Consider the following 12,165-nt stretch of genomic DNA (forward strand, 5'->3'; position numbering starts at 1 on the left):
AGATATTTGGTTTGCTTCCTATTTGGGGTGACTATGAATAGAGCTTGTACTGGATTAAATAGTGTCCTCCAAAAATGTGGTCTTTTTTGGAAATAGGATCTTTGTAGACTTAATCAAGTTAAATGAGGTCATACTTGATTACAGTGAACCCTAAATCCAAGGACTGGTGTCCTTGTCAAGAAAAGAAGTTTTGGACATATAGAGATGCGAACGACAGGAGAGTGGAAAAGGCCATGTGGAGAAGGAGGCAAAAGTTCAGAGCAAGGCAACCTTAAGACAAGGAATGCCAGGGAATGCCAAGGACTGATGACAAAGGCCACAATCTAGGAAGAGGCAAGGGAGGATTCTTTCCCAGAGCCTGCAGAGGTAGACTTTAAGCCTCCAAAAGTATTAAAGAACAAATTTATGTTGTTCTAAGCCACCCCGTTTTTTGTAATTTGTCATGATAGCCCCAGGAACCTAACACAGAGCTACTATGCTAGGTTACATGGTTATTTGTTTACTGTTATGAGAAATTGTCAAACTGTTTCTTATTTAGCGTTCCTGCATGAATGCTACAATTCTAGTTGTTCCACATCCTATCCAGCACTACATCTTAACAATCTTTTAATTTTAGCAGTCCTGCTAGGTACATGATGTTATATAACTGTGTCTCTAATTTTGCATTTTTCAATAACTAATAGTATTCAGCATTTTTGATGTCATTATTTGCTATCTTGATCTCTAGAGTAGGTCTTTCAATGCTCATTTATCTTTCCCCCTACTTCCTAAATCCTGTTCCCTTTCTATCCTGTCTTCTTCTCTTTCACTTAGTAAATTTATATTCATTTTAAATTTTTTTTATATCATGATAATAAGTTTTAAGGAAGGAACAGAGGGTAATGCATAAATTCAATCCACTACCTTTCCTAGAATTCTGGCTCTGGTTTTTATTTCTTCACTCAGTATAATGCCCTGATGGCATTCAAGTGGTTTCATACATCAATTGTTTGTTCTATTTTATTGCTGAGAATGGGATTCATTAATCTATTAAGGGACATTTTAGTAGTTTCTAGTTTTTGGCAGTTATGAATAAAGCTGCTATGAACATTCAAGTACGGGTTTTGTGTGAACATAACTTTTCACTTTTCTAGATAATTATCTAGGTGTGCAATTGCTGGGTCATATGGTAAACATATATTTAGTTACTTTTAAAAATTGCCAAACTACTTGCCTTGGTGGCTCAGCCATTTGACACTCCCACCAACAATAGATCTGATTTCTCTTCATCCTTGACAGCATTTGGTGCTGCCAGTGTTTTTATTTTAGTTTCTTTAGTAGTCATGTAATGATACCTCATTGTGATCGTATTTTTTATTTCCCTCGTTAACTTAAAAATCACACAATTTATAAACTTAGAAAGGAGACTTTATTTCTTATAAAGGATTACAGCCTGCAAGGTGGCCATTAGACAAACTGAGAAGTGTACCCTCAGGCAAAAGCTGAAAAGCAGGCACTTTGTGGGGGAGGAAAGTGGAGCAGGGATTTGTGCTGAATGGGTTGACCTATATACAATAGGTTATAGGAAGATCTATGAATATTCATGAAGGGGGGTCTTAAAGCATGCATATTGAATAAACATGCTTGTTACATATGACCCATGTTCAATTTGAAGTGGAGGCTTAACATTGAAATGTATTACAATTAGGCCTTATGTTTCAAAAGATCTTTTCAACACACAAAGGCACTCAAATGCACAGCCTCTGTAAACTGGCAAGAACCAGTCCGTGGTCACTGATCTTCTCATCAAGAGAAACTTACTGAAATCAGTGTCTTGTCCAATCAATGCTGTGGTTATGGCTTGTGGAACAGGGTTATGGCTTGTGGAACAGCTGTGGTTATGGAAGTGGGTGAGGTGTCAATAGTTTTAATATTGCTTATCTTGAGGCAAGAGCTTGTTTAGCTGCTAGAGAAAAAGAAAAGCCTTGTGGCAATTACAAGATGTTTTATTCCTTAATTATAGGGCTGTGTGACTTAACCCTTGCCTAGCATGGCCTTAGGTCTTGTTTATAATTTCATATCTTATTGCCACCATGACTCCGTTCCATCAGTCTTATTCTATTTTAATATTTATGCTGGTCAGTTGTGTCTAAACTGTAAAAAGGAGTCAGAATAACAAGGTGTGTCTGACCTCCCATCCAATTAGGACTGAGAACTCAATTCTGAAGGTTACTCTGGAGTTGGGGTTCCCTTGGCCAAGAGAAGATACATTCAGTCAGTTGGAGGGCTTAGGATTTTTTGTTTATACCCTAATGGCTAAGGAGGATGGACTTATTTTTGTGGACTTATTTTCCATCCATATGTTAAGCCTATTTTTACATTTATAATGTTCTATATCATATCTGTATTTTCTCTGTGTGCACTAGTGCATGTGTTATATGTGTATAACAAATTCTCATTAATTACTTTCCCAGCACACCATTATTCCACTCACTTAATTTCCTCTGACATTTAAAATGTAGGCCTATTTCTGCTTGTGTAAAAGGCGTGCCTTTTTCTCTGCTAATTCACTACAGAATATGACAGCCATGAACAAGTATATATCAAAATCATAGTTATCAAATAATTAGCCAAACCCTCTAACTGATCCAATCTATTAAATGCTTATCCAAGCCAGAAGAACACAAAGGAAATTTACTAAGTGAACTGGAAGTATACAGTCTGCAAGGCATAGCTATTCAGGTTAAAATCTTCATTAGCAATCCAATTGACATAGTGAATTACACAGAAATATCATGGCTACATCTCCTATGCCAATCCACTATTTCTAGCTTCCAAGGAAGTAGCAATATCAACGTTTCACTCTTACATAACATACAAAATATTCTTCCTTTACCATCACAGTTTAAAAGAAATACATAAAATTAAATATTTATCCAGAAATACATATTTTTATATATACAACTGGCATTCAAACCTAATATTAAAGTGGTCTGAAGTCTGGTAACACATCAAAGTTATGATGGGTTTCTCTGTCCTTGCTCTAACATATGCACCACAAATTACCTTCGAAACTCTGGACCTATTTGACATACAGCTTAGAGAGTTAAGTCAAAAATTAAAATTGATTAGAATACAGAGCTTCACAGATAACATATCTAAGAAAACTCTTCTCATGTATGGTTCTGGGTTGGTTTGTTTGCTTGTTTCCACTTCATATCCTTCCTTCAATGGCAATGCAATCCCAGAATGCTGTGTAGTTTAATTATCTTAGAATTGTACTTACAGGCCTAGAATAGCCTGTAGACATGGTACACCATAATGGTTAGGAGTTAGGGCTCTCAGGTTCCAATCTTGTCTCCGTCACTTACTGGCAGAGAGAATTAGGGAAAATTATTTTGGCTTTTCCATTTATCTTTTCCATTGTACAATTTCCTCATCTGTAAAATAAGAAAGCAATATGCATAGCTCCTTCAGTTTGGGGCAGTATAAATTGAGACGATACATATAAAGAGTTTGAAACAGTGTCTAACATACAGTAAAATTCTCAATAAGTGTTATCTATTTTTATTATCATTTAAAATTATATATATATATGTGTATGAAACCAACAATGAACAATAGGAATTTAAAATTAAATGAAAACGTATAGTAATACCATTTATATTAACATCTCCCAAAATTAAATACTTAGATATAAATCTAACAAAATAAGTGTAAGACCTATGTGAGGAAAACTACCAAATTCTAAAAAAAGGAAGACAGTGGAGCTTCTGTGTTCATTGATGAGATCACATAATATTGTCCAGATGTCAGTTCTTCCCAAATTTATCTATAGATCCAATGTAATTACAAACAAACTCCCAGAAATTTATTTTATATATTGACAAACTGATTCCAAAGTTTATAAGAAGTAAAAGGCCCAGAATAGTCAACATAGTATTGAAGGAGAAGAACAAAATTAGATAATTGACATTACCCAACTTCAAAATGTACTATAAAGCACAGTTATCAAAGCAGAATGTATTGATAAAAGATATAAAATTAAGTCAATGGAACAGAATAAAGTGCCTAGAAAAAGACCTACACAAATAGAGTCAACTGATCTTTGACACAGAAGCAAAGGCAATACAATAGAGAAAACTCATAGTTTTCTGTGAAACTTCTGGATAAAAACATAGGAAAAATGCTTCATGAAATTGGACTGGGCAAGGATATGTTCAATAAGACCTCAAAAGCACAGGAAAGAAATACAAAATTAGACATATGGGACTACATTAATCTAAAAAGTTTCTGCACAGAAAAATAAAACAATCAATGAAGTGAAGAAACAACTATGGATGGAAGAAAGTATTTTCAAATTATGCATCTTACAAGGGGTTAACAACCAGAATATATAAGGAATTCCAACAACTCAATAGCAAAGAAACAAATAATCCAATTGAAAAATTGACAAATGACCTGAATAGACATTTATCAAAAGCATATACACAAATGGCCAAGAGATACATGGAAAAAATGCTTAATATCAATAATCATAAGAGAAATAAAAATGAAAAAACACATAATGAGAGATTACTTCAACCCAGTTAAAACGGCTATTATCAAAAAGATATAAAGTAACAAATACTGATGAGCATATGGAGAAAAGGGTATTAACTCTTACACACTGTCAGTAGTAATGTAAATTAATATAGCCATCATGGAAAACAGTATATAGGTTTCCCCAAAAATTAAAAATAGAACTATCATATGATCCAGAAATCCCATTATGGGGTATATGTTCAAAAGAAGCAAAAGCAGTACGTCTGACAGCTGCACTTCCATGTTTATTGCTATTCACAATAGCCAAGATATGGAATCAACTTAAATGCCCATCTAAAGTATAGAAGACAGTGTGAGACACACATGCACACACACACAATGGAATACTATACAGTCATAAAACACAATGAAATACTGTCATCCGTGGCAAAATGAACAAACCTAGAGGACATAATTTTAAGCAAAATAAGACAAGCACAGAAAACAAACACTGCATAAAATTACTCATCTGTGTAATCTAACAATATTTCATAGAAGTAGAGAGTAGAATAGTGGTTACCAGAGGACAAGGATGATAGAGGGGAGGAGGGGACAAGGAGATGTTGATCAATGGGTACAAAGTTACAGTCAGAGAGAAGAATACGCTTTGTTGGTCTAATATACAGTGGGATATAGTAAATAACAATGTAGTGTATATTTCACGATGGCTAGAACAGAAGATTTTGAAAGTTGTTAACACAAAGAAATGGTAAATGGTTAAAGTTATGGATATGGTAATTACCCTAATTTAATCATTGTGTGTGTGTGTGTGTGTGTGTGTGTGTATATATATATATATATATATATATATATACAGGCATTGAAGCATCACATTGTATCCCATGTGTACCAAAATGTACAATTATAAATAAAAATTAAATTAAAAGGAAAAAGAAAAGATAGTCTTTTCAAGAAATAGCGCTAGAATAACTAGACATACAAATGCAAAAAAATAATAGACCTAAATCATATTTCCTTCACGAAAATCAACCCCAAATGAATCAGAGATTTAAATGTAAAATACAAGACTATAAAACTCCTAGAAGATAACATATGGACAAATCATTGACCTTTGGACTGGTGATGACTTTTTAGATACAATACTAAAGGTATGATCCATGAAATAAATAATAATAAGTTGGACTTTGTTAAAATTAAAAGTGTTTGATCTAGTGAAAGACACTGTCAGGAGAATGAGAAGGCAAGTCATAGGCCAGGAGAAAATATTTGTAAAATATATCTGGTACAGAATTGTTATCCAGCATGTATAAAAAACTCTTAAAACACAACAATAAGAAAATAAACAACCCAATTAAAAATGGGCAAAAAAATCTAAGAGACATCTTGCCAAAGAAGAGTTACTGATGACAAATATGCAAATAAAAAAGATGCTCAACACCATATGTCATTCAAGAATTGCAAATCAAAACAGCAATAAGATACCATTAAATTCCTATTAGAACAGCCAAAACCCAAAACCCTGACAACACCAAATAAGGATGTGGAGCAACATTAACTCTCATTAATTGCTCATGGAAATGAGAAATAGCATATCCATTTTGGAAGACAGTTTGACAGTTTCTTACAAAACTAAACATACTCTTACCATAAAGATCTAACAATTGCTCTCCTTGTTATTTACCCAAAAGTGTTGAAAACTTATGTCCCACAAATATCCTACACATGGATGTTTACAGCAGATTTATTTATAACTGCCAAAACTTGGAAGCAACCAAGATGTCCTTCAGTATGTGAATGAATAAATAAACTCTCATCCAGACAATGGAATGGTATTCATTGCTAAAAACGAATGAGTTATCTAACCAAGAAAACACATGGGAAAAACTGAAAATTCATATTACTTGTGAAATAAGCTAAAAGGTCACATTATGTATAATTCCAACTATATGACAATCTTGAAAAGGTAAAACTGGAGATATTTAATAGTAAAAAGACCAGTGCTCTCCAGGTATTTGAGAGGGTGAGGGAGATTGAATAGGTGGAATAGAGAGGATTTTTAGGGTAGTGAACCTATTCTGCGTGATACTATAATAGTAGATACATGTCATCATTCACTTGTCAGTACCCATAGAATGTACAACACCAAGAGTAAATCTTAATGCAAATTGTGGACTAGGAGTGATAATGATGTGTCAATGTAGGTTTATCCAGTATATGTACATATACACACATAAAAATTTTAAACATGTAAACACGGAGAGAAATTTACCTTGCTGTTGCCTCGAGTCTAATGCAGAATCAGGATGCTGATTCTTATGCTTTTTTCTGTGCCTTAACTTTCTCATACATGTGAAAGAATCCAGTTTTGGTCAATCTTTTCCAATGATCAGATACTGTACTCTCTTCTTTGATACTTTTTCAAGGCAGAATCATTAATTACATTGTTCACCTTTCATGTTCCCCATTGCTGTCTACACTTTAGTGGGGTTTGGGAGGAGATAGGATGATCTATTTTTATTCTGTAGTTCCATTTCAAAAATCTCTTCTCTAATTCCTTTGATTCAGGTCCAACTATATTGTTTCAATACATCTATTTATTTTTAAAAGCATAGCTATATTAATTATAAATCACTATTTTACATTGTTACTTTTCCATCTTTTGAATCTATTTTATACACTTTTTTAGATGTGTAAGTCTGAGTTTTGAAAACTATATAAAGTTTGTAACCACTATCACAATAAAAATTCAGAGCAGTTCCATCACCTCCAAAAGTATTCATCACAATATCTTCTTGTGTTCTTTTTATTTTTGAGTTGTATTTCAGCGTATGGATGTGCCACAGTTTGTTTATCCATCTACTTGAAAGACGTTTGGGTGGTTTTCTTCTTTATGGTTATAAATTAAGCTGCTTTGAGTGTTCGTGTACCGGTTTTTGTGTGAATATGGAATTCATTTCATGTTGGTAAATACCTATGACTGTTCATATGGTAAACGTGTTACAAAGTGCCACATTGTTTTCTTGAGAGCCTGTACTATTTTGCAATCCCACTTGCAAAGCATGAGAAAGTCCCAGCAATTCCACATTCTAACCAGAGTTTGATTTGGTATTGTGAGGTTTTCATTTGGTCAATTCTATTAAGTGTGTATGTATATCTTCCCGTGGATTTTACTTGCATTTTACCAAGGACTGGTAGCGCTGAACAAAACCACCTTTTCTTGCCCTGATTTGCCAATCATATATTTTTCTTTGCTCATTTGTTCAGCGGTTTGTTTTCTTAAATTTATTTTCTTTTCGTTTCTTTTTGTTTGTTTGTTTGTTTGTTTGGGGTTTTTCGATGCGCACTGTCTGGGGAATGGACACGCTTGAAGCTCTGACTGGGGGCGGGGGTGCGGTATGGGCAATATACATAACCTAAACTTTTGTACCCCCATCAGAAGCTGAAATATACTTTGGTTAGATTGATTCCTAGTTTTTTTGTTTGTTTGTTTGTTTGGGTTTTTTTTGTAGCCACTGTACACCACTCTGTTTGTCTCTGCCTCGTGGATATTTCTCCCTTCAAGCATGTTGCTACCTATGGAGTTAAGGCAAGGACAGATGTCCTGCCAGGGAACCCAAGAAGGTGGGGAAGATGGTTGACTCCCTCAATTTAACTTTTTCCATTATAGAAACCATAAGTTTGGGGTAGATTTTCTGCACGTTTGGTGCCCGGCAGAATTAGGGTGGGGAGGAGTGTCATGGATCTGGAAATTTGATTCTCCTAACATCTGCTTGGAGTTTTTCACGTCTCTGTGGTCCAGGGTACTATCTCATCCTCATACCCAAGCTCTGGGTTGTTGCTGGACTAGATTCTATGCCTCCATTTTGGAATCAGAACTTTGTCTTGAATTATTTATTTCCAAATATTTGGGACTCTTCTAGATCTGTTTTATTATTGGTCCCTAATTTAATTAAGTTACAGTCAGAGAATATATTTTTGTATTATTTTAATTATATTAAGATTCCAAAGGCTTGTGGTTGTTGCTCAAAATGTGATCTTAGTGAATATTTCATGTGCACTTAAGAATATATCTTGTCCTGTTGTTGGGTTCAGTATTTCATAAATGTCAGCTTTGTGAAGTTGGTTGATAGTATTTTTTCAATCTTTATATTCTTGTTGATTTTCTGTATAGATAGCTAAGAGAAGAGTGTTAAATTCTCCAAGTAAAACTATGGATTTATCTATTTCTTCTTGCAGTTCTATCAGTTTTGCCTAAAGTATTTTGTATTAATAGCTTTGTTGTTAGGTGTATACACATTAAGAATGACTGGCGAATTGGCATTTTATATTCGGCATGGTATAATGCTACCTTTAGCCCTGATCACCATCCTTGTTCTGATAACTACTTTCAATGTTATAAACAGGGCACTGAAATTTGTTTTATAAATTACTTTTTCATAGCATATGCTTTCCATTTTCATTTCTCTTTTAATTTTAATTTTACTATATCATTGTAGTTAAAATGAGTTTCTTATAAACTGAGTATAGTCTTATCTTGCTTTTCTTTAAAAATCTAATTTTAAAATCTCTTAATTAGTATATTTAGACAACTTACCCTAAATTTAGTTATTAATATGGTAGATTTAAGTCCACCATTTTTTATTTTCCTCTTTATTTCATTTACTTTTTATTCTTCTATTTTTGGTTTCATATCTTCTTTAGGATAATTTGTATTTCATTTTAATATTCTACTTTAATTTATCTATTGGATTTCCATTTTTTTTAAATATGATTTTAGAGATTGTCCTAACTTTTTACATTCTACTTAAACTATATAATTTATCAGGTAAAACACTGAAGAATTATAACTATAGTATATAGATTCCTTGATCCTCCAGTTTATATTTCAGTTGTCATATATATTATATCTATTTGTATTATAAAATAATGGCAAATATTTGCATACATATTGTAAATGACTTTATTGGAGAAAAAGTCTATTCATTTATCTAGATATTTAGTTTCTATTTCTCTGCTGATAACATCTATATATATTTTTTATTTCAAGAGCATTTACTTTTATCTCTTGGAAGATGATAATAATAAATATTTTAATGTATTTGTTTAATAATTTCAGTATCTGGGTCATGTCTGGTTTGTGAGCTATTAACTGTCTGCTCCTTTTTGAATTGTTTGGATATCCTGGTTGTTGATGTGCCAAGTAATTTTGGGTTGAATAATGGATAATATGAATATTATGTTTTAAAATTCTGGTTCTATTAAAATCCTCTGGAGAATGTTGATTTTATTTTCCTTTGTTTGTTTTAAGAAGCAATCAATCTAGTAAACTTCATGCTGCAAATTCTGTCTCATTTACTGTGGGTGATAGATTACAATGTCACTTCAGTTATCAACTCCTTTGTTATATTTTTTAGATCTGTCCTTTCTATATTTCACTAGGGTTCATTCTTGGACTTGGGCAGTTGTTTGTGTTGTAATTCAATTATCAAAGCCTTTAGTAAAATATTTTGGGTATATCCTACATTTTCAGTGCTTGGAGGAAAGGTGTTGGTTCATATGCAGAGTTAGGAGATTGATTTATTTAGCTTTTCTCTCTCTGTCCCCACAGACCCTTTTCCTGTCTCCTCTGGCTAGAGTGATGGGGTTCTTTTAGAGTGTTAGCCTTTGTACACAACTGTGTAATGACCAACTCTTTTTTTTTAAATTTCAGCTTATTATGGGGGTGCAAAAGTTTAGGTTATGTATATTGCCCATGCCCCCCTCCCATCAGAACTTCAAGCGTGTCCATTCCCCAGACAGTGCGCATCGCACTCATTATGTAGGTATACACCCATCCCCACCCCCACCTCCCACATCTGTCCGACATCCAATTGGTGTTATTTCCAAATGTGCACTTAGGTGATGATCAGGGAAACCAGTTTGCTGGTGAGTACATGTGGTGCTTATTTTTCCATTCTTGGGATACTTCACTTAGTAGAATGGGTTTCAACTCCCTCAAAAATATGGAACGCTTCACGAATTTGCGTGTCATTCTTGCACAGGGGCCATGCTAATCTTCTCTGTATCGTTCCAATTTTAGTATATGTGTTGCTGAAGTGAGCACTAATGGCCAACTCTTGAGCTAATCTTCCCAGACAAAAGAAAGGGAAAGAAATCTGGGAATTCTCTTCATACAAGTTTTTCTTTTCTTTTTAATTTTTTTTTTTTTTTGTCTACTTACTGAGATAGGTTTTTTAAAAAGTTTTGGGTGCCTAGTCCTCCATGACAGCATTGTTTTGGGTTTTGGGCAAGGATACAAGAAAACAAAAATAGAAAAAAAACACAAAACACCAAAAAGATAATGACTCTTCTATGCTCTTTGGCTTGCAGATTTTTCTTTCTCAGTTCTCTGACTAGAAAAAAATATATAGACTATCTTGGAGATTTTAATGTCCATGTCTGCTATACAATTCCCTGGTTCAACCCACTATTGAATCAAGACTTGGGGAAAAGGAGGAGGAAAAGAACATCTCACCATCACTGCATGGGTGTTTCCTCAAGTTTCACTTCCGTTACTACCAATTACCTGCTATTATTACTTTTCAGAGTACTTTGGGAGTTTATTTTTGTAATCTGTTAACAGATTTTAATTGCAATCAGTAAGAAAGAAAACTTGAAGTGAAATGGATCTATCTTGGCTGGTACTAAAGTTCTCATTAATGGTCCACTTTTTTACATTTATTTAATATTTTAGCTTTATAGAAATATTACTGATATACAAATAACCACATATATTTAATGTATACAATTAGATGGCTTTGTACTTGCGCATGTAGCTATGATACTGCCACAATTAATGTAATAAACATATCTATCACTTCCAGAGGTTTTCCTATATCTCCTTACTTTTATTTAATTTTAATTGTATTTTATTTGTGGTAAGAATACAAAATACAGATCTGGCCTCTTAAAATTTTGAATGCACAGTACTGTATTGTTAACTATAAGCACTTTGTGTACAGCGGATCTCCAGAATTTATTCAACTTGTATAACTACAATTACATACCCAATGAAGAGTTCACCATTTTCTATTTCTGCCTGGCGATCACCATTCTATTTTCTGCTTCTACAAGTGTGATTATTTTAGATATTTTTATATATATTTGTCCTTCCATGACTGGCTTATTTCACTTAGTATAATGTCTTCCTTATTTGTTTAAGGCTGATTAATACTTTATATAATGTTACTGCATTTTTAATCCATTTTTCTGTTGATGGATTGTTTCCATATCTTGACTATTATGAATAATGATATAATAAACATGGGAGTGCAGATATCTTTCCAAGATCCTAATTTTGGCTGAGCAAGTGGCTCACACCTGTCATCTCAGCACTTTTGGAGGCCAAGGTGGGAAGATTGCTTGAGGTGGGGAATTCAAGACCAACCTGGGCAAAGTAATTAGACCCTGTCTTTACAAAAAAAAAAAAAAATTAGCCGGATGTAGTGGCGCACACCTGTAGTCCCAGCTACTAAGGAGTCTCAGGCAGTAGGATTGCTTGAGTCTAGAAGTTCAAGGTTACAGTGAGCTATGATCATGCTACTGCATTCTAGCCTGGGTGATAGAACATGCTAGTGTCTCAAAAAAAAAAAAAGCTACTGA

The 12,165-nt window shown here is 33.7% G+C and overlaps 1 non-coding gene across 1 annotated transcript; it reads right to left on the reverse strand.

Moving 5' to 3' along the window:
• Positions 1–10,520: 10,520 nt before the first annotated feature.
• LOC123637547 lies at positions 10,521–10,627 on the reverse strand. The gene has a single exon (XR_006734916.1). It is a non-coding gene; the product is annotated as a U6 spliceosomal RNA (small nuclear RNA).
• Between the last annotated feature and the right edge of the window lie 1,538 nt (positions 10,628–12,165).

Source organism: Lemur catta, chromosome 4 (genome assembly GCF_020740605.2).
Source record: "Lemur catta isolate mLemCat1 chromosome 4, mLemCat1.pri, whole genome shotgun sequence".
Classification (NCBI taxonomy): domain Eukaryota; kingdom Metazoa; phylum Chordata; class Mammalia; order Primates; family Lemuridae; genus Lemur; species Lemur catta.